This window comes from Schistocerca piceifrons, chromosome 7 (assembly GCF_021461385.2).
Source record: "Schistocerca piceifrons isolate TAMUIC-IGC-003096 chromosome 7, iqSchPice1.1, whole genome shotgun sequence".
NCBI classification, from domain to species: domain Eukaryota; kingdom Metazoa; phylum Arthropoda; class Insecta; order Orthoptera; family Acrididae; genus Schistocerca; species Schistocerca piceifrons.
Window position 1 is genome coordinate 290,019,834 of NC_060144.1, and position 23,136 is coordinate 290,042,969.

General features: G+C 43.4%; 1 protein-coding gene across 1 annotated transcript in view; it reads right to left on the minus strand.

The window, feature by feature from the left end:
* The window catches only part of LOC124805635 (protein O-mannosyl-transferase TMTC1-like), a 654,220-nt gene that overhangs the window by 304,661 nt on the left and 326,423 nt on the right, over window positions 1-23,136 (minus strand). The gene's annotated exons all lie outside the window — the stretch shown is intronic.

The following is a 23,136-nucleotide window of genomic DNA, read 5'->3' on the forward strand; positions in this document are numbered from 1 at the left end:
AGAAAAAAAGAAATAGAAATAAAGAAAGAAAGCAAGTTCTTAGAACTACCCAAATCTCGAACTACCCAGCATACCCTTTGCCGCAGAGGCTAAGAAAAAAAGGTAAATATGCTTCACATGTCAGGTTGGTCATCGCACATGAAAACAGATACACGCTGCCAGCTGAACTAGTACAGTCGAAAGGGCAGATATAACAAAATGTGCGAGATTTAAAGGAAATAAATTATGAGAAGAAAAGCTGAATAACACTGTAAAATAATTATTAACCTAAGAAGAAACTGAATGAATTCGGTTCTCACAGTCAAGCAGCTTGCTCTGTCCTTCAGGGTGAGTGAAACAATACAAAGGGTGTTTCACAGTCTTTAACTGCAACGATTACGGGTGATTAATCAAGTCATGGGGAACAACTTTTGCTAGAGACGCTGACGCTAGATGTATTATTATTGCTTCTGCCCCCCCGACCAGTAGCAGGTATACAGTGTGTGTTATCTGTATTCCAATCATCTTTTCCACATGAAAGGAGATGGGTGAAGCAAAATAAACCTCCTGACTCTTCTATTTCTCTGCTTAGAGACATTGTTAGGATTTCCTAATTGAAAATAACTTGCTCAATTTACTGGCGTAGGTAGCATACAGTCAGCAGACCCTGCTAGTTCGGCGAAATATCCTCGTCCCAGGGGCAGCGAGGTCACTAAAAGGACTTCTTCATGGAACAATTCGAAGCACAGGCACTGGACTCGGCGACTTGCAAACCTAAGGTGTGGTACAGGTACGTCGATGACACTTTCGTCGTGTGGAGCCATGGTGAAGAACAGCTCGGTGACTTCCTAAGCCACTTGAACAGCCTCCATGCCAACATAACATTTACCATAGAAGTAGAAAAAGACAAGAAACTGCCATTTCTAGATGTGCTGATCACAAGGGACGGCGAAAACCTGGGACACAGCGTGTATCGAAAACCGACACACACGGACCGATACCTGCACAAACTGTCAAACCACCACCCGAGCCAGAAAAGAGGCATGATCAGTACGCTCGTAACGAGAGCAGGACGAATATGTGAGCCGCAACACCTCAAACGAGAAATGAAACACCTGGAAACTGTCCTGAGGAGCAATGGGTACTCCACAAATTAAATTAGAAGTGTAACAGAGCCAAACACTCGGCGAAGTAAGGAACCAGAAAAAGAAATGTCGGATACGGCCTTTCTGCCATACATTCCTAGAGTGACGGACAGAATCGGCCGTATATTGCGCAAACATGGCGTTAAGGCGATTTTCAAACCGACAAGGAAGATCAAAGAGTGTCTTAGATCGGCGAAGGAGAAAAGAGACCCACTTGCAATGTCGGGAATATACCGTATACCATGCACATGCGGAAAAGTTTATGTCGGAATGACTGGACGATCCATTAACACCAGGATCAAAGAGCATAAGCGACATTGCAGGTTGGGGCAGGTGGAGAAATCGGCAGTGGCAGAGCACGCACTGAATGAGACCGACCACGTAATAAAATTCGCTGATACGGAAGTTCTGGCTGTAGAGACGCACTATCACACGCGCATGTTCAGAGAAGCTGTAGAAATACAAAAACACGCGAACAGTTTGAACAAGAAAGAGGAAAGCCTTAAGGTAAACGTATCCTGGCTTCCCGTACTGCAGCGAACGACCGTCGCAGGTAGCAAGAGGAGAACCGCACCGGAAATGACCGCGGAGAAGCCCTCGGACGTTGGCGCGCCAGGTACATACAGTCTGCGGCCACGAGCTCGGCTCCAGTTCACCACCGGCAATGGAGGGTGAAGCTTTGACAATGCCAGCCACTCGTGCTGGCGAAACGTCAGAAAAATCATTAGATGAACGTCGGCCGAAGAACCCGACACAGAAGCCAATCGGCAGTTTGTCAAGCACGAAGACAGTAGAAACTTTCGCTGTGTACGGGCGAACATCAGTCATATTGTTCATAGGTAAGCTCAGGATGACCCATGAAGAGCAACAAACTGGAACGTAGAATGTCGTCGACGTACCGCTGTGCTGTACGGGTGTCGCAGATAACAAGCAAAGAGGTCCTGTTGTGGAACGATATAGCACCCCAGACCGTCAGTCCTGGTTATCCGGTCGTATGGCAGGCTACAATAAGGTTGGTATCCAGCCATTGTTTGAGGCGTCTGCAGACACGTCTTCGCTGGTAATCGGGACAGTTCGAAGCGGGACTCGTAAATGAAGACAGTTCTACTCCAGGCAATGGGCTTCCAGGCCGAATACACATCTGGAGACAGCTGTGGGGCACCAAGATACCAAGCTGACTGTCGCCCGCCACCGGCGCATCATCCAGGAGTGATGGTCTCGGGTACCATATCCTTTCATCGCAAGACCCTTTGGTTGTCACCAGCGGCATCCTGTAGCACAGCGGTATGTTGATTATATTCTACTCCCATTTTATTCTCCTCATGCCAAGCCATCCCAGGCTTATATTTCAGCAAGACAATGCTCACACGTACACGGCCAGAGTTTCTGTTAATAATCTTGATACTTGCAAAATCGTATCCAGCGAGGTCACCGGATCTTTCCCTAGTTGACAACATGTGGAGCATTATGGGCAGGAGCGTCCTACCTGCTCAGGTTTTTGGCGATCTAACGATCCAGAATGACAGAATTTGGCCCGATATCCGTAGGGGAGCGTCCAACAGATCTAACAATAACTTCCAAGCCGATTAACTGATTGCATTAGGGCCAGGAGTTAATGACTTGCCCAAGTTTTCAAGGTCTTTGTCCTGAATAGATCATCAATTTATTCTGTAATTGTAATCATTTGTTTTTCTGTTTTTCTACTGCCTTTTGAGGTGCTTTATTTTTGATTGTCTAGATACGCACTTTTGATTCAAGTCTTTTGTGTTCCCTCGTATTCCCTTTCCTAATTTGTATATCTTTGGATTTACGGCAGATTTTCCTATCCCACTATCTTGAATTATCTCTAATATGAACCACCAAATGAAATGTGCAGTACTATTTATGATTTAATTATTAAACCATGCTTTTTATGACTCGTACTGTTGAGGCGTTATGGAGTACAGTAATGTAATTTTAAATTTGATAGTGTTTAGAATTTATGGGAGTCAGTGAACTAAAGTTTTTCGTTTCCACAAGGCTGTGAGTGTAGAGATTCAACTGTGTGAAATGTTTCTGTTTGGGCGCGCCAGCTTTCTTGAAACGTGACAATGGCGCCAGTGATCACGACACCGCTACGGGCGAAACACGACTGGTGTAAGCATCGACGCTATCGTCGACGAGGAATTAGCGGCAGACGCGGCGTGCGCCCAGTGGCTCCGCCGTAAAGATAACACCAACACCGCCAACGAGCCGGAGGGCGGGCGGGCGAGCAGGCGAGCCGGCGAGCGGGCGGCACTTGAGCTCTCGATTGCGGGCGCAAGTTGCCCGAGATGGGTGTAGCGTGCCGCCCCGATGTTTATTATATGGTAATCTCATGCGGCGCATGCAAATCTCAAATGGGCCTAATTTCTGGAACACGGCGCCAGTTAGCGCCTTCATTCGTGGCGCCTCATTAGACGGGCATCCGGCAGGGGCGCTGGCAAAGAACTTTGACTCATTACCGCCGAGAGTGCTGGTGGAGGATCCGCATTCGTATCAGGAGCGAATAAAGGCTTCCCGCTGTTCCGAGAGTGAAGGGCCGACTGTCCCGCTGGCATGAAGTACGCCAATTCATAATACAGAGTATTTCAAAAGTAGTCATGCTATTTCATAACGCCATATCTTCTATGGACGTTGCCCCGTGGTTTGACGATTTAATGAACTGTTAATGAAGTCAGTAAAATTTTTTTACCCGTTGTTTTCTGTCGTATTGATTCGGCATCGGACTATTTGTAGACAGCGTTACCTGACGCCTCACTACCGAGATACTCGTATCACTGCAATAACTATCATGGGCGTGTACCTATGTGATACGTGTCTCCTCAGTATGTTGCTGTCACTCTTCAGTATAACTGACTCACTCAACGTAATATGTTGAAAAGTGGTCTTTAAATTGAACAAAAAAATGGTTCAAATGGCTCTGAGCACTATGGGACGTAACATCTGTGGTCATCAGTCCCCTAGAACTTAGAACTACTTAAACCTAACTAACCTAAGGACATCACACACATCCATGCCCGAGGCAGGATTCGAAACTGCGACCGTAGCGGTCGCGCGGTTCCGGACTGAGCGTAAATTGACCAATCTGGTCAGTTAGTTACATGTTTCATAGATCATTTGAACGTTTTTTTTTATATTGAAATGATGTGGAACGAGTCTGTTTAATGGATGTCTGTTTGTGAAATCTTATGGGACTTAACTGCTAAGGTCATCAGTCCCTGAGCTTACACACTACTTAACCTAAATTATCCTAAGGAAAAACACACACACCCATGCCCGAGGGAGGACTCGAAACCCCCGGGACCAGCCGCACAGCGCCTCAGGCCGCTCGGCTAATCCCGCGCGGCTTAATAATGTTAAAACCAAGAAACACCTTTTTATTTTAGTTCTACTCATGTGACAATACTTAAGAAATTCTTTTACTAGCTACCAGTTTTTCAGCAGAAATGAAGGAGAAGTAGTTACCCAGGAGAAATGATTGTAACTTAAATTCAAAACTTGATTTGCTAACTGTCAGGCATTATATGTTATTGTGTAAAAGATCAAAGATTTTTGCTGTTGCATACTGAAGTGGTTTCCGACCCACTGACAGCTTTAATAATGGGTATTAAAAATCGTTTTTCCCGTTAGTGCTTTAGGTGTGCACATCACTGTTGTCCTCGAATTGTAATGGATAATTTACGAAGAATTTCATTAGCAAATATATATGTTGTGATAGTGCAGTTAAAATGCTTTAATCCTTGAAGAAGTTCGTACATGATGACTGCAGGGGAACACCGTATACTATTCCTAATGCTCGCTTGTGTACTGTTTATAACTTGGTTTCGAAGAGATGACTTACCCCGGGCTGCTATACCACAAGACTTCGTTGAGCGGAAATACGTAAAATATCTCAAGATGTTAATTTGTTTGTTTCAAAGAGTACAAATTTCACGAAGAGCAGAAGTAGCTGAACTCAATTGTGTGAGAAGCTGAGTATACGCTTCTTCCAGTTCAAGGTCTCATCAGTATTGGCACCCAAAAATTTGCAGGATTCTACCTCGTTTGTTGACTACTGTTTATCTCCTACGTCAACTGTTGGTATGAATCTATCTGTTCCATCGAATGGAATATAATGTTTGTGTTTTCTTTTTAATTTAGGGATAATATATTTTCAGAGAATGACTTAATAACTTTTTAAAAATGTTCGCTAACAATCTCTTCTGTAGCTTTATCCCTAATGGAATTTATTATAACACCACTGCTGTCTGAAAAAAAAAAAAAAATGCTTGTTGAATGTTAAGTGGAACATCAGTGACGTAATGAGGAGTCGGAGTGGACCCAAAATTTAACCTTGAGAGTGTACCCTTGTAATTTCTCTCCAGGTACTAAAATTTTCTATCCTGACATTATCTGGATTACTCGCACAACCTTTTGCATTCGTTTTTTTAAGTATGATTCAAACTAGCAGTGCATCACCATTTCCAGAAAACTTGAGTTTTTCTAAGAGATTAACATGATTTATATACCAACTGGTGATATCTTGTTACTTAAGGCTTTTATTATTTGATGAGTGAATGTATGACTAGCTGTCTCACTTGAGATTAACAATGTGTTAATTATGTGTTGCCTTCAAGAAAAAGTCTCCATGCCGATTTAAACTCTACTGAGAATACATGACCACACACATCATTAATATTATCGGGTGAGTATTCCTTGTCCTTTTTGATCCTGTTCGGTAACCGTGATAACATTCTTACTGTTCCACATTGGACTGGGTCGGTTTAAGGATGGAGCGGCAGAAGTGGTCGCTTTGGCCGATAAGCTGAATGGGGCCCCAGAGGCACCCCCAGCAAAATTTGCACGCCGAGTGTAACACGTTAGTAGCGACAACATGTCATTTCCACTGTACTGGATTTAGAGCCCAAGGAATGGTAGCTAAAGTATGAGGAAGAGACTGAAAGCGGAGGATGGTGGCAAATTATAAGTAATTCATTTGAATATACAGAGGAGGAGACCCGAAATGACATGTCTCTAGTCGGGAAAAATTTTCTCTAACCGGTACTGGACAACAACCATGGAATAAATTCTGTTTGTCATATTTACACCACCTACTGCACATCCCGACTCGAACACGTTCACCCAATCAGCCGCCCTCTAGGAGAAACGGTTGCCTTTCCTGCATGAGCCAGAAACGCTCACGCCTCTCCCTAACCGACGGGGAACCCCGCACTATATGGGGTTTTTGGTCCAGGGGAAATCGCTAAGGATAAGATTCGATACATCGTAGCGGTGTCGATATCTGTACCCTTTCGTATACACGAATGAAAGAAGAAACTTGAAGTCAGTGCCAACTTATGCAAAGGACTACAAAGCTTTTATTTTTAAAATAAGTGTCTAATTTTAAAGGTGAATATCTCGTGTGCATGCGAATGCAACGTTGGAGAACATTTCAGAAATTCCCCATTACTCTGTTATCAAGGTATTATTTTATAAAAAATTTCTCTATGAATATACACCAGAAGATGCAACTTAAAAGTTGTGAATCGGTTGTGTGAGACTCTAACGAACTTCAAATACAAATATTGGGAACTATTGGACTTTTCCTTTAGTATTATACCGTCATAGCTTTGACACCTGTATGTCATCATCTATGGTATACGGTATGACTTGTCAATTAACTATGTATAACTTCAGAAATAAGTCTGGGATCAAAGTTTTTATTTAACTTTTAGATATTAAACGTACACCACACGGACGTCAACAACTCGTACACATTTGTCGTGCTATTGTCGGAAACCATCAGTGAGTACATCACATTCCACTACCAACAATATTTCAGTAAAGATTCACACACATCGTGTAAGGGCTATAGCTGTTCCTACAGCCTAGTCATGATCAACAGTCCATAAATAAATCTTGATCGATAGCTCTGACGCACATATCGTCCCAGAAACCTGTGCCAATTGATAATGTCTAGGTTGTCAAAACGGCTGTAGCCATGAAATAATGTGTATGAACCTTTACTGAAATATACTTAATAGTTGACAGACCAGTTCATTCCATAATTTTACGAGTGTGTCTGGAGCTACCGAGTTATCTGCAGTGGCTATTCGGCGTTGCAGTTCACCAGAGTTGTTGGCAAGGGAGGAGATTACACGAATTATTCCCCTCCCCACCCCCTCACCCCAAAAACGAAAGTAATACTTGTTGTGAAAATAGGCGCCATTGGAGGCCATCGATGCAATGCGATACCCATACGCCTCCTGCGCTGTAGTAGGTAAAGTGCCGTAGTCCAGATGCAAATCACGTCGCGGAGTTCTAACTGAAATACAACCTGTTGAAACGGGTGACGCATAACACAATTTGTTGTTACGTTACCACTGTTACAAAGTGACGCACACAGGGTAATAAACGAACGGGGATCTAGCTACACCTGGGAGACCCCTGCAAGCAACCATAAGAAACTCCTTCCGAATAGACGGCAGAGGTCCCAAAGGTACCGACTGATCGCCGTGTCATCCTCAGTCGACAAGGGTCCCTGGATGCGGACATGGACAGGCGTGGGATTAGCACACCGTCCCCCGACAGTTGGCAGTCTTCGTAACCGGGAGCCGCTATTACTCGGTCAAATAGCTCCTCAACTGGCATCACGAGGATAAGAGCAGAGCAGTAGGTCAACATCGCATAGTGGCCCTAATAGTGGTCCATCCAAGTGCCAACCACGCCCAGCAGTGCTTAACTTTGATGATGGGATAGGAACCGGCACACCCACTGCCGCATGACCGTTGACAAGCGTATGAAGAGGCAATTTAAAATTGGTGCCGAGGCAACCCTTTATTTCCGAAGCGTATGCTACGATTCACCTCAAGTTTTTATCTCCATTCATCTTAAAAAATAGTAACATGAAATCGAATTAAGCATTTTGAGGTTCCCTGTATACTAGCCTCAGCTACTACGAGCAATTTTCTTTGTTTTTATTTCAGATGTGCCTATTGGCTTTAGTTCTGAACGCTACCGATTTCGAGGACTGATGGCCTCATTATACGATACACGAATCAATCGAGATCCGAATTTGTGCTGTCTCATACAAACATGTACGTCCCAGATGGTTTTGATAAACAGTGGAACTATAAAACTGACAAATGGTCTACCCTGCTGTGATGCGACAGGAAAATTTAAGTAATCGCACGAGCTTATTTACTGAAAAAGTTTTGTGTATCAATTTTTGTTACGAAACTCAATATTCTGTTGTGTGAAATCGTCTGTAAATGGCCAGAAATGAGTTATTTTTAAATGCAAATTAAGTTAATAACTCGTAAATTTTTTCCTTCCCCCGCATTACGAAATGTTGTGGAAATTTTTCATGGAACAAGTGACTAATTTACGAACTAACTTCAATCGTTTATCTAACTGCTTGAAAATGGTTTGATAATAGTGCTATACATCTACAAGAGGGAAATGTGAAACGCTTTGCCTACACCAGACATGCAAGGACTGTAATTTTAATATCTCTGACCGGAGATTACTGCCTTTAAGATAAATGACCGCATACGTTCCAATACAGCAGCAGCTGCTCCGGTTTCGCAGTTTGTAAACTTTATCTGCAAAACCGCACCTGAAGATGCTTCATAAGTAAAGCAAGTGAAACACTTTATTCTCCAGCTTCGTATCATAGAGAAACAATGAAATGAAGGAAAATGTGCCACCACTATATCTTTAACAGCAATATAAAAAGATATAATATGAAAAAAATTATCTAGAGAATTGTGATTTACGCAAAAGGTACCGAACATTCCACGCAGCGTACACCGGTTGATAACACCGCTCAAGAACCTCACGCCCAACTTAAATTTTACCTCAAAGACCATACATAAAGACACTTAAAAAAATGTAAACTATTTTACCACCCGAATTTTCTTCACGCAGTTTGAAATTTATATGCGTACTCTGCTTAAAAACTTTGGAGATATTAATTACTAACTCCTTTTCTGTCTCATACTTAACGCAATTGAGGACATTTTTACGCCAGACGTGTTTAGTTTTTGTTGACAAAGTATCGTAAGTGTGATTCCACAGATATTGCATACATAATATGTCTTGTATACGCCATAACCAAAAAACCATCACCTATTATTTGAAATGCGTTTGGTTTAATATTCTCCTAAATTATAGTAAGTATAAGACAGAAAAAATAGTAATTTACGTATAATGGCGACTGTGGAAGATGACCATCCAAAGGAGCGTACGAAGTAACTATTTAAGTTCATAACAGTACCATAAATAAATGTCTATTACTGACGTTCTCCCGATTTATAGCTCTTTTCTAAATGAATGTCATGTTTTATTAATTTCAATTCATATCTCTCGATTTCATGTCTTGAGGACACATTTGTATTAAACAGGCTAAAGCGAAAACCAAGAAAATTTCTAAAGCTAGATACACCTCTAAGGAAGTGAATACTGGTCTGTACTGTTAAATAAAGAGTTGCATGTTTGCTTTCCTTACACTAACGTTGTTTACCTTACATGTGTAGTGTAAAGTATGATAGGAAAGTAGCCGTGCAGGGGCCGTAGAGTCGAGAAGCGGTACGCTGATGAGGCAAAACCACCGTGATCATTGAGGCAATGCTCCCATGGACGCACCAGGTTGAAGATACTTGTTTGGTAAAACGTCGTGTCCTGCTGCGTGAAGAAATCTGTAACTGCCTGCTGCACATCTACGTCCGACGGGAACAGTCGACCATTCGAGGCCTTCATTAAGTGACTGAAGGTCTGATAATCATAATGGGGAGAGATAATGACTGTAGGACGGGTGCTCGAATGTCTCCCACTAGATTTGGCGTAAGTTCCACGTTGCATCATTTACTATATGGGGACTTGTTTTATCATGAACTTGGTTCATCATTCGGTAACAGTCGTTTTCGACGTACATGCTGCCCCATACGAGTAGACGTTCTTTATTCTCCGATGGAAGTTTGCCGGTGTTGCTATACACCCTGTGGAAGGCGCCTTGAAACAGTCGCCGAAACGTCGGAATTTAATAGATGACAATGCGGCCTCAAATCAAGAAGAATTATATTGACTACAACAGAAAGTTGGTTCTGTTTGGATGCATTTGGTAATAGAATCACCATTTTCACGTTTCCCCACTTACCGCACCGAGGTCGGGAAGACACGAATGCCACACTAATAACTTGCCAATATGTCGGTGCTCATATGCGCGCACTGGCGTCGCGCTGTGTTGCATATACAGTGCAGCATTGCCATTAGACGTAAAATTTATGAATAACCCTTATATTTTTGCTTGTTTCATCACTTAAATGAAACATATACTACAGATAAGTTGTAATACTTTTTGACCACAATGTATGTAGCAACATTTGTCCTGCTTGCTGCCGCTGAAGTTGTGTAGAAGAGTTAGAAATAGTTTATCGTCTGTGAAGGAAAAATATAACGTTACTGGCTGGGAAATTTCCACGTATCGGTAGCAGTCACGAACCTCTGATGAATATCTGGCGTTGCTAAAATATACCTGTCAAGACTTCCGGAAAGTTTCCCCACTTCATTAATATTTAATTCGCTGTTTCTGTTTCCAGTGAAGTTGCTGATAAGGGAGAAATATGCTGTTACCTAACTATGGGAATTATTGGTTTTTCGATTCGTCCCTGGCGGCCTTTTTCTAAAACAGTATTTCAATTGAACAGACTGGTTACTGCCGTGGTTTACAATCGTATCAATCTAGTATGGGACTACGTCACAAATTTTGGTCATTATGTCTTTTTTCTGATGATTTCCAGCCTTAACGTCGTTCGCAAACACTGAGAATACCGAATAAAAATTTAGCGAGAAATAGGTAAATTTACTTATACCATTTATGCGCATTATTTGAGAAGAAACGTATCTATTTAATTAGTGTCTAATACAAATTGATACAAGGAAGAGTGTTCATGCAGTCGTAGTGTCACTCGTTCAGTCATAACATATGTATATAAATGTAGCTCAACAGTCATGAGGGAAAAACGGAAGAGAGACTTTCATGAGTGTTCAAAGGATTTACGAATGAAGTGATCAAACCGAATGGCCTTACAAGTACCGAGTTGCAGTCTAGAGCTGATTTTCTAGCCTAAGCCTTTATAAGGGATACCAAAACTAACACGAAGCTCTGATTTCGTAACAATGCAAGGATTTATGTACACACGCGCTTATTTTATCGACGAAACTTCCATTTACACCCCGTAAAATTACGGGACTTTTCAAAAATCGTTCATATGACAGGTCAGAGAACTGTCTATTACTCTGATAAGGCGTATTCTGCAACGGTGCTGGAACTCTGGGAATAAGAGCTGGTGATCCTGTAAGATATGATAAAAGTTTTAACCAACAACTTACATTGTTTCATATAATTCGATTTAGACTGTCAAATCTAGTCGCTATTGCGAGAAATCAACTGGAGTGCAAAACTCTCTCGTAACAAACATTTTGTTCGTTTCTAAGACATCTTATCACAACGAAATAAAAAAATTTGTACTTACGCAGTATTCAATTGAGGAAACAATGTGTACTAATAAAATTACTACAAGATTCAGTGTTTTCTGTTCATAGAATATCGATTGTATCATGTAAGTGCAACCTAATGTCCGTCAGAACCAAATTGCTTAATCACTTCTAAATAGTATTTGTCTTCAGATCAAGTGTCTCACAGATGCATTCTATCCTTCCCACACACAAATGAAGCTTTGTTTTCAAGAACGTTATTTAGTTCGCTAAAACTTAAGTACCGAATGTCATCTGATTATATTCTAATATTGCAAACAAACAAACAATTCATAAAATTCCAGAATGAGATTTTCACTCTGCAGCGGAGTGTGCGCTGATATGAAACTTCCTGGCAGATTAAAACTGTGTGCCCGACCGAGACTCGAACTCGGAACCTTTGCCTTTCGCGGGCAAGTGCTCTACCAACTGAGCTACCGAAGCACGACTCACGCCCGGTACTCACAGCTTTACTTCTGCCAGTACCTCGTCTCCTACCTTCCAAACTTTACAGAAGCTCTCCTGCGAACCTTGCAGAACTAGCACTCCTGAAAGAAAGGATATTGCGGAGACATGGCTTAGCCACAGCCTGGGGGATGTTTCCAGAATGAGATTTTCACTCTGCAGCGGAGTGTGCGCTGATATGAAACTTCCTGGCAGATTAAAACTGTGTGCCCGACCGAGACTCGAACTCGGGACCTTTGCCTTTCGCGGGCAAGTGCTCTACCAACTGAGCTACCGAAGCACGACTCACGCCCGGTACTCACAGCTTTACTTCTGCCAGTACCTCGTCTCCTACCTTCCAAACTTTACAGAAGCTCTCCTGCGAACCTTGCAGAACTAGCACTCCTGAAAGAAAGGATATTGCGGAGACATGGCTTAGCCACAGCCTGGGGGATGTTTCCAGAATGAGATTTTCACTCTGCAGCGGAGTGTGCGCTGATATGAAACTTCCTGGCAGATTAAAACTGTGTGCCCGACCGAGACTCGAACTCGGGACCTTTGCCTTTCGCGGGCAAGTGCTCTACCAACTGAGCTACCGAAGCACGACTCACGCCCGGTGCTCACAGCTTTACTTCTGCCAGTACCTCGTCTCCTACCTTCCAAACTTTACAGAAGCTCTCCTGCGAACCTTGCAGAACTAGCACTCCTGAAAGAAAGGATATTGCGGAGACATGGCTTAGCCACAGCCTGGGGGATGTTTCCAGAATGAGATTTTCACTCTGCAGCGGAGTGTGCGCTGATATGAAACTTCCTGGCAGATTAAAACTGTGTGCCCGACCGAGACTCGAACTCGGGACCTTTGCCTTTCGCGGGCAAGTGCTCTACCAACTGAGCTACCGAAGCACGACTCACGCCCGGTACTCACAGCTTTACTTCTGCCAGTACCTCGTCTCCTACCTTCCAAACTTTACAGAAGCTCTCCTGCGAACCTTGCAGAACTAGCACTCCTGAAAGAAAGGATGTTGCGGAGACATGGCTTAGCCACAGCCTGGGGGATGTTTCCAGAATGAGATTTTCACTCTGCAGCGGAGTGTGCGCTGATATGAAACTTCCTGGCAGATTAAAACTGTGTGCCCGACCGAGACTCGAACTCGGGACCTTTGCCTTTCGCGGGCAAGTGCTCTACCAACTGAGCTACCGAAGCACGACTCACGCCCGGTACTCACAGCTTTACTTCTGCCAGTACCTCGTCTCCTACCTTCCAAACTTTACAGAAGCTCTCCTGCGAACCTTACAGAACTAGCACTCCTGAAAGAAAGGATATTGCGGAGACATGGCTTAGCCACAGCCTGGGGGATGTTTCCAGAATGAGATTTTCACTCTGCAGCGGAGTGTGCGCTGATATGAAACTTCCTGGCAGATTAAAACTGTGTGCCCGACCGAGACTCGAACTCGGGACCTTTGCCTTTCGCGGGCAAGTGCTCTACCAACTGAGCTACCGAAGCACGACTCACGCCCGGTACTCACAGCTTTACTTCTGCCAGGAAGGTAGGAGACGAGGTACTGGCAGAAGTAAAGCTGTGAGTACCGGGCGTGAGTCGTGCTTCGGTAGCTCAGTTGGTAGAGCACTTGCCCGCGAAAGGCAAAGGTCCCGAGTTCGAGTCTCGGTCGGGCACACAGTTTTAATCTGCCAGGAAGTTTCATATCAGCGCACACTCCGCTGCAGAGTGAAAATCTCATTCTGGAAACATCCCCCAGGCTGTGGCTAAGCCATGTCTCCGCAATATCCTTTCTTTCAGGAGTGCTAGTTCTGCAAGGTTCGCAGGAGAGCTTCTGTAAAGTTTGGAAGGTAGGAGACGAGGTACTGGCAGAAGTAAAGCTGTGAGTACCGGGCGTGAGTCGTGCTTCGGTAGCTCAGTTGGTAGAGCACTTGCCCGCGAAAGGCAAAGGTCCCGAGTTCGAGTCTCGGTCGGGCACACAGTTTTAATCTGCCAGGAAGTTTCATATCAGCGCACACTCCGCTGCAGAGTGAAAATCTCATTCTGGAAACATCCCCCAGGCTGTGGCTAAGCCATGTCTCCGCAATATCCTTTCTTTCAGGAGTGCTAGTTCTGCAAGGTTCGCAGGAGAGCTTCTGTAAAGTTTGGAAGGTCGGCAGTTCGCCGGCGGACGGCGTGGAGGTAGGACGTAGTGTGGTGTGCGCTGCGCTGTCTGTGCTTCCGCGTGGTAAGTCTTGCGCTTGCTGCGGATTAAAACTCTTTTTACAGAACGCTTCGAGAAGTAATGAGTAGCATGCAGTGATGGCTCAACCATGTCGAAAAGATACGTTGAAACTTACCTTTGATCCTCGATATGCCAGACCCAAGTCATTTGAAGTAGAAAATTGGTTAGAAGAAGATGTGAAGCTCTCCTTTAATGATGTAATTGGGATCCACCTGTCGATTGTAACTTGTGTCGTGTTTGTTAAAATGCGTAGTTCCGAGTTGTGCGAAGAAAATAGTTGAGTCTTCCGGAGGTGTCATGAAATTTAAGCACTCAGATGGAAACGTTGGTGAAGTCACCGTTGCACATGCTGGTTTTGGCATTCGCACAATTCGAATCTTCGAGTTACCTTTTGAGATTACAACAGACCAAATTAATGCTGTAATTTCACCCTTCGGGAAAGTGCTCAGCAACTTTGCCGAGAAATGGTCAAGCGCGCATAAATTCCCAGTACTAAATGGCGTACGTCAGCTTCGTGTAGAGTTACAAAAGCACATCCCGTCGTACATCAATGTCTGCGGATATAGAGGGATTGTAATTTATGACGACCAACCGCGAACCTGTGCCGCCTGTAACAAGCCTGGGCACGTTCGCGCAGAATGTATACAGCGGCGCCTTGCACAGCTGCCGGCCGGCGAGGCCGCCAGCCCACCTGCGATGACAACACTGCCGGGAACCTACGCCGCCGTGGCACGCGAACGGCCGACTGTCTCCTCAGCCCCTGAATCGTGTGCAAATACAAATTCTCCAAACACTGAAATTCCGATGGACGTCAGTGCCGTCATAACTAACGACCTACAAGAGTCCCGCCAATCTACGGAAACAGTTGAAGTTCCACCGCCACAGGCACCTGCAATTGTAAAGGCAGCAGATCCGCCGGAACCTGAAGACCGACACACCTTGCAGGAAAGCGACACTAACGTGGATACTGAAGAAAGTCCGTCGAGAGGCAATTCTCCGAAGAAAAATAAGAAACGCCGGCTGGCGCGCAAAGGTGCAGAGGAGACAGCTCCCACACTCCGACAAAAAGCGAAGGAAATAGGCAGTACCTTACGCCAACAGATCTGTAGCAACACGAAAGCGACACCAGTTTCTGAGGAGCGTTCCCCTTCTGCGCTGGAAAAACGAGACGTCCAAGGAAAGCCAACAAAGAAAGCATCCAACGACCCTCAAGAAACGAGTCACTCTCATGAAGCTTCACTCGTCCCACCCACGACGACAACCTCCACCAGCTGGGCAGACGAAAGCGACCATAACAATGCCGACACTGAAATGACAGAAGTTTCAGAAACTCAGACAGACTGTAAGCTAGTCCCACAGGTGGTTGATTTCTTCAACGACGACGTCTCCGCGAACGAACATTCTAAAGAACAAGGACACACCACTGAAACATTTGCTACCGGAGAATACTATTAAGATGCGTTTTAAAGCTGACGTTTGCGAGACAAAACAGAAGAATGTTTTTTAAAGTTAGATCAAGTAGAATGAAGAATGTCTGACATACAAGCATACAAAATCGCGACAGTAAACCTTAATAAGATTCACAGTTCCTTTAAACTACAGAACTTAAAAGATTTTATATATGCTTCTGACAGTGACATTATACTTTTACAAGAAGTGACAGACATTGAGCTTGGTAACGTACCTGGCTTCAACGCCATTACAAACCCAGGGCATGGAGCGGAAATGGGCACGGCTCTGCTCACAAAGGAGGGCATAGTAGTCCAAGATGTAGTGAAACTACCAAACAGTAAAGGCATAGCGGCCACAATAAACAACATACGGCTCATTAACGTGTATGCCCCTTCAGGATCCAGTAACAGGCACAGCAGAACGGAGTTCTTTAAAGAAGAAATTGTCCCACTATTTGGAACTCGATATGATCACCTTATCCTTGGAGGAGATTTTAATTGTGTTTTGCGTGCCAAAGACCAAACTCCCAATTTTAACAAGTGTACTGAACTGGAACGTATAGTTAATGACTTAAGACTGATAGACTCATGGGAACATATGCACGGTGCAGCCCCTGGCTTCACCCACGCCACAAGTCACTCGGCGAGCCGTCTCGACAGGATATATGTAACGCACAATTTGAAACACCTCATTTTGCAGTCCGAAGTATGGCCTACCGTTTTTTCAGATCATGCTGCTTACATATGCACAATCAATCTGATAAAACAAGGGACATTCAGAGGTCGAGGCACATGGAAGCTCAATGTGTCACATCTGGAAGACCATGCTTGTCAGGAGGCATTTCACAAGGTATGGAGAGAGTGTGAAAGCAAATTTAGCTCGTACAACTCTGGCACTGACTGGTGGCTGAAATATGCCAAACCTAAAATACGGACGTTTTTCATAAACTACTCCAAAGATAAAAACTTTTGGTACAAATCAACTATAGAATTTTACTTTCAGTGTCTAAGGGATTTGTACAAGTGCGATGCAACAGTTGTGGACAACTACGAAAGAATTAACAAAATTAAAGCAAAAATCTTAGCACTACGGCGTAAACAACTGGAAGGCTACCAAATAAGGTCGCGTGCCCAGAACTTAGCCCAGCACGAGGTCACTTCCATTTATCATGTCATTCGTGAAAGCAAAAGGGCGGCTCGCAAGATATTATCTGAAATAACAACTGATGATGGAAGGAAGCTGACGAAGCAAAGAGAGATTAAAGAGGCAATCGTACAGCATTTTGAATCCTTAATGTCTAGTCAGCCGGTTGACGAACAGCTTCAAGACGAGTTAATGATTAACCTCCAGGGCAAAGTATGCCACGCGGAAGCACAAACTCTCATCTCGGAAGTGACTGAAGAAGACGTCGAAGAAGCTATATATGGAAGCACGAAAAATAAGGCTCCAGGGGCAGATGGAATTCCGGCAGAATTTTATCGCAGATTCAGTGGCCTCGTAAAAGGCAAGTTTACTCTCATCTGCAACGAACTGCTAAACCCTGAGAATGACATCCCGAGGGAATTTCGTGAGGGACTCGTAGTGCTAGTGCCAAAAACTACCAATACGAAATCTGTAAGCGCTCTGAGGCCAATTACGCTTTTAAACAGCGATTACAAAATCTTTGGCCGCATCCTCGCTCGCAGGCTGAAAACCACAATGACCAGCGTCACTGGCCCTTATCAAACAAGTGTGGGCAAAGACAGAAGAATTCTCCAGACCCTCTGTGATTACAGGGACCTAATCTCAACGGCCGACGTCTGCAAAATAAAATGTGCACTCATCTCACTCGACTTTGACAAAGCCTTCGACAGAGTTAATCATAGTTTTCTCCTTCGCACCATGGGCGCAATGGGCTCCCCACCTCTATTCATTGCGGTAGTAAGAAATACAGTAACAAACAACTCAGCCAGATTTGTCATCAATGGACACATTAGCCGCCCGATTGCCGTCACCAGCTCCATTAGGCAAGGGTGTCCAATGTCAATGGCACTCTTCGCCATCGCCATCGAGCCCCTGCTTGCCTCCCTTATGAAACATCTACAAGGACTACAAATACATGGAGAAAAGATCGTGTGCAAGGCATACGCTGATGATGTTGGCTTCCTAGTCGTGAATGGCGCTGAAGTACAGAGCGCACTACGAATCGTAACAAAATATGAACAGGCATCTGGTGCAAAACTTAATAGAACAAAGTCGGGGATTTTCAACATCGGCCGTGGAATTGGGACGCAAACGCAGGATCTGTTACGCGAGCTTGTAACCATGAAATGTCTCGGCATAGATTTTAAAAGAAATATCAAGCACACTATTGCTGCGAATTATCGAAAATTACTTAACAGCATACGCGCCTCTGTACAAGCACATAGTATTAGGAAACTCGATGAACTTCAAAAAGTAACAGTGGCAAATGTATACATTACATCCAAAGTTAATTATGTAGCACAAGTTCTGCCACCACCTGCGACTTTGTTGAAAAGCATCGCATCTGCACTAGGACACTTTGTGAGCCGCGGACGTATTTTCAAAGTCAAATATGACATTCTGATGCTCCCTACGAAATGTGGTGGGTTAAATCTTACCGATGTCAGCAAAAAAGCGCAAGCCTTATACCTTGCTACCACATACAAACAATGGAAAGAGCCAAGTGGTACCCTTGCTGCACATTTGTTAAACGAAATAGCTCCTGCTGACGTCAGTGCACCTATAAATGTCCAACACATACCCAACGGACTATACCACTTGAAATACTTTTTAGTAGAATACAGCTATATACAGGCAAGGATTCCTGGAAAAGACATCATGAAAGTAAAAGAACTTTATAATAACTTGATGAAAGACAAACCCAGAAACGACGTAGAACAAAAGTATCCTTGTTATAACTGGGAAACAATATGGGAAAATATTCACTGCCGGAACTTGCCAACGTATGTCAAATCGACCTGGTACTACGCTGTAAACAGAAAAATTACGACGAACTCTAAACTTCACTCTATTCGATTGGCCGAGTCACCGCTGTGTCCATTATGTAAAATACCAGATACCGAAGAGCATAGATTGCTGTGTGACAGGGTAAAAGAAATATGGCTCTACATAAGACAAAAGATAGCGAGCATCAGCAGAACTACGCCCAATGCCGTTACGACTGCTGAATTTTTAAACCCTGACGGTATACCTTACCCTAAAACAAAACGAAATGCAATGAACTGGTTGAAAGGCCAAACGATGCATTACGTCCTAACAAAAGAATCAAGCAATAGGGAGGACTTCTGGGTATACCTTACAACTGAGCACCACAAGTTGATGTGTACTAAAAAATACAAAGAAAATTACGCAAACTTTTTAACTAAAACAATCCTGTAACCATTAGAAATGCGTAATTTACATTGCACATTCAAGCATTTCGTATATTAGACGAATGATTTTTGGTTAAAGTTTGTTCTTCACGTAGCAGGAGGAGGATTTCCAACAGAAAGTAGTCAGAGAAGATCATCAGTATAGACCAATTAAGCCTATGTGTATCTATTACTTTGGTTTCGGAGAAACACAGTGATGAAACTGGTATACGCCATTTATTTAGTTTCTGTTTTTCCTTCCTTTTCTTTTCACAAGAAGACACATTTTATGTTAATTAAGTGTAAAATCAAGCAGAAGAAGCCTATTTTACTTCATTACCTTCTGAAAAAGGAAATTATACTTATCAGCAATAATGATTTTGCTTCTTTCCGTTTTTCCACGCACGGAGAACGAAATCTACAGATGCAGTTACATTTCTACGACAATTATGAGACTGCCTTCTCAATGGAATTTACATTTATTTTTATTCAAGCCATGTTGCAAACAAAGGCAACAGAAGGGGCATACTTCGTTCGTCGTTCAGAAGAAGCGCGTTTCCACATCATCAAGTTACATTCATTCTTAAAGGCGGAGAAGCCGGGCCGAGAAGGCAACACTTGGCGAGCGTAAAGGATGGGTTGAAGGGGAGGAAGGAGACCCAAAAAAAAAAAAAAAAAAGTTGGTAGAGCACTTGCCCGCGAAAGGCAAAGGTCCCGAGTTCGAGTCTCGGTCGGGCACACAGTTTTAATCTGCCAGGAAGTTTCATATCAGCGCACACTCCGCTGCAGAGTGAAAATCTCATTCTGGAAACATCCCCCAGGCTGTGGCTAAGCCATGTCTCCGCAATATCCTTTCTTTCAGGAGTGCTAGTTCTGCAAGGTTCGCAGGAGAGCTTCTGTAAAGTTTGGAAGGTAGGAGACGAGGTACTGGCAGAAGTAAAGCTGTGAGTACCGGGCGTGAGTCGTGCTTCGGTAGCTCAGTTGGTAGAGCACTTGCCCGCGAAAGGCAAAGGTCCCGAGTTCGAGTCTCGGTCGGGCACACAGTTTTAATCTGCCAGGAAGTTTCATATCAGCGCACACTCCGCTGCAGAGTGAAAATCTCATTCTGGAAACATCCCCCAGGCTGTGGCTAAGCCATGTCTCCGCAATATCCTTTCTTTCAGGAGTGCTAGTTCTGCAAGGTTCGCAGGAGAGCTTCTGTAAAGTTTGGAAGGTAGGAGACGAGGTACTGGCAGAAGTAAAGCTGTGAGTACCGGGCGTGAGTCGTGCTTCGGTAGCTCAGTTGGTAGAGCACTTGCCCGCGAAAGGCAAAGGTCCCGAGTTCGAGTCTCGGTCGGGCACACAGTTTTAATCTGCCAGGAAGTTTCATATCAGCGCACACTCCGCTGCAGAGTGAAAATCTCATTCTGGAAACATCCCCCAGGCTGTGGCTAAGCCATGTCTCCGCAATATCCTTTCTTTCAGGAGTGCTAGTTCTGCAAGGTTCGCAGGAGAGCTTCTGTAAAGTTTGGAAGGTAGGAGACGAGGTACTGGCAGAAGTAAAGCTGTGAGTACCGGGCCTGAGTCGTGCTTCGGTAGCTCAGTTGGTAGAGCACTTGCCCGCGAAAGGCAAAGGTCCCGAGTTCGAGTCTTGGTCGGGCACACAGTTTTAATCTGCCAGGAAGTTTCATATCAGCGCACACTCCGCTGCAGAGTGAAAATCTCATTCTGGAAACATCCCCCAGGCTGTGGCTAAGCCATGTCTCCGCAATATCCTTTCTTTCAGGAGTGCTAGTTCTGCAAGGTTCGCAGGAGAGCTTCTGTAAAGTTTGGAAGGTAGGAGACGAGGTACTGGCAGAAGTAAAGCTGTGAGTACCGGGCGTGAGTCGTGCTTCGGTAGCTCAGTTGGTAGAGCACTTGCCTGCGAAAGGCAAAGGTCCCGAGTTCGAGTCTCGGTCGGGCACACAGTTTTAATCTGCCAGGAAGTTTCAATTCATAAAATTCTTTTTGAAACGATAACCTGTTAGAAAACAATTTACAATACCATTTTCGACGAGATATTGCCTCATTTACATTCAAATATGGACTGAACAAGCATTTTCAGTGTTTATTAACGTTAAAATAAAAAAGTACAATCGAATGCAATACAAGGTCGTTTTTGATAATAGTTAATTTCCAGGAAGTATGTGATATTAAAGAACTAAACATAATATGCATAGTGATGCGATGTAAAAATTCCTGTATACAAACCCACGATTTCTTCAAATCCGTTAAACTAACTGTTTGTAATTACCTGACAGCCAAACGTTCAATTTAAGCGCAAAATAATTAACGGTTATTTTACAGTTTACAGACGCTTTCTGCAGGCAGTCCTCTCTCTCTCTCTCTCTCTCTCTCAAAGATAAATGAAACATCTTAAAACCATTATAATCAATTGTTCTGATAATTTTTGTTTTCAGTGTTCATGAGGGTGACAGGTATAATCAACATAATAAGGAAAGACGGTTTCTTGACATCAAATTTACGGACGAACACGGGAGTGCAGCATATCAGACATCATTGTTTTGTAGTATACTCGAAGTTCATAATTTATTTCGAATTCGCTTTGTAATAGAATTCATGCTGCTAAAGTCGACTGCCTACTAATGTTACCTAGAGCAGTCAGAGCCAACTTATAAAAAAAGGCTATATCATAAACTATAATTCCGCACTATCAGGATTTCACAGGAGATTAGTTACCTTTAAGAAAATGCTAGCGTAGTATGAAATGGCGCTATAGGGACACATACATAAAATATGGAGACGGACGAAAAATGTACACTGCAAGGTGACGACATGAATCAGGATACGTTATATGACGTATGAATTAATGAATCCAATATGCTTGGGGACATTAAATTTACTTTTACGTTTACAACCAAACAATCTAATTCTACGTTACATGATTTTGAGTAATTCGAAGTTTATATCCAGTATCTACTATGTTTGGAATGTGGGGATAACTGAGTGTTCACATGCCTCGTTACGCACGGGCGCCTAGTTACCTGTCTTTATACATCCCTTATGTGGGCCGTAGTACAAACGTAGAAAATTTGGTAGTATTCTTTCTCGAATAAGAGTTATAACGTTATTCCTTTAAATCTGTACTGCTTTTCTTCTAAAGTTTTCAGTTAATGTTTACCATATTTTCGGACGTACCGAACAGAGCTTTCATGGCCACTCATGTGCGTCTCTGATAACATCTGATGCCTGCTTGACATATTTCCTGCTAGCTAAGAGTGTCAAACACTGTATATAAACTGAATACCTGCACGCTGTTCCCTTTCGGATTCGACACAGCTGCCCAGAATTCTCACCAGTAATCTAATTTTCCTATTAACCAGTTTAGTTATGGATCTAGTGTATTCCTTCCATTTCGCATTGTTTTCTTTGTGCATCTAAATCTGACCGTCAAAGTATCCCTTTACAGGATGTCCCAGGTGCAATGCTCAGTATTTAGGGATATGACACGCAGGATCAGTGTGCTAAACATGTGGACTAAAATGCATATCTTAAAACATATGAGCATTTCCACATCTTCGACACTATAACACAAATAGCTTCTACTGCAAGATCTTTGTTTTCCGTATGTTGGTAGGAGGCAGTATTGACAAAAACAAGAAAATATGTTTCGTAAGCATGATCTCTGAAATGCATTCAACATGCTCGTAGCTGTTAAGGTATGCATTTTAGAGTCCATGTCTACAGTAAGTTTTTTTTCAGAATGGTCGGTGCTGTCATATCTGACGATGTGACAGTCTCCGGCAGTTTACTAGTAATATCACAATCGATTAATGTCCGGTTCTTTCCCTTTGTCATGGATATCATTTAAAGACAAAGACTTGAATCAAAACTGAGAGACCAGTTAGCTGTAACTTTTTTAAAAAAATTAACTTTATCTTGTTGTGTTCTATCATGGAATGTGCTAGAAACTTCAAGACAAAATGCAATGAGACAATTTCAGT